This window comes from Otolemur garnettii, unplaced genomic scaffold, assembly GCF_000181295.1.
Source record: "Otolemur garnettii isolate 467f Iridium unplaced genomic scaffold, OtoGar3 scaffold00093, whole genome shotgun sequence".
Taxonomy (NCBI): domain Eukaryota; kingdom Metazoa; phylum Chordata; class Mammalia; order Primates; family Galagidae; genus Otolemur; species Otolemur garnettii.
In genome coordinates, this window is record NW_003852488.1 from 7,072,884 (window position 1) to 7,074,009 (window position 1,126).

General features: G+C 49.7%; 1 pseudogene; it reads right to left on the reverse strand.

Annotated features, from left to right (window-relative positions):
- Window positions 1-1,100, reverse strand: part of LOC100957549 — a 1,772-nt pseudogene extending 672 nt beyond the window's left edge.
- Window positions 1,101-1,126: the final 26 nt, after the last annotated feature.

The window sequence follows — 1,126 nt, forward strand, 5'->3', positions numbered from 1 at the left end:
TCCCAAGTAGCTGGGACTACAGGCACTTGCCACAATGCCCGGCTATTTTTTGGTTGCAGCTGTCGTTGTTTGGCAGGCCGGGCTGGATTCGAACCCGCCAGCTCAGGTGTATATGGCTGGTGCCTTAGACGCTTGAGCCACAGGCGCTGAGCCAACTCATCCACTTAATTATTAGTTTCATTTTCATCCCCCGAGCTAGGTTCAAAAAAGGGTTTCTTTTCTTCCATTCCCTGGTTTCTTTATTGGTATCTTCTCCTCTGACTTAAGTCTTGGTTTGGTGGGCTGCGCCTGCTGGACTTTAGAACCAAAAATCTCCTCTATGTTCTTGGCTGCATTGAGTTTGGCTACCTTCTTACTGGTGCTTGATCCTTCTCCAGCCTGGTTTCCAAGCTTCAGCTGCATCACAGACTCCCTGTGGCTGGAGGCCTCGCCCTGTGAGGAGCATGTACTGTGGCTCCTCCTTTTTAGTCTGCTGGATCTGGGCCAGTTTGTAATCAGATTTATCCCCCAGCCATATGCTGGGCCTGTCTGTGGCTTGGGTTTGGTGATGGCGTTTTTTTTTTTTTTTATCATGGGCTTCACTCTGGGCTGCTAGCAGGGGCGGCAGCTCCTTCAGTTCCTCAAGAACAGCTATTGCTGTGTTTCTCTGTGAAGTCTTCTTGCTGTTCCCTTTACCTTCCCTGTGGACTCCTCAACTAAAACCTTGGTCACAAAGTTCTTCGGGGGTAGGGGGGCACTCTCCTGGGCCATATCAACATTTACAGGCAAGTTCTGTCCTGTTCACCTCCAGCCCCTCAGGTGGGGGCTCATTCTGCTTTACAGAATGCCCAGTGCTTTGGCAGCAGCCTCTGGGGGGTGGGGGTGGGGGGGACTTATTCTCTTCATTCTGCTGAGCGCTTTAGCAGCAGCATTGCATTTGTAGCCTCTCTTGTCTTTCCTTTCCCTTTAACTTGCTGTCCTCCCATAGAAAGTTCAACCTGATAAACTAAAGGTGGAACTGGAAATGGGTATACGTACCTTGGGGGATAAGCACCTGCTCTCAGGTTGTAGTTACAGGTGGACTGCATCTGAGAATAGGGCTCTACAGGTTTATACATTGTTTTTTTCCAAGTTTCATTCACAGTGC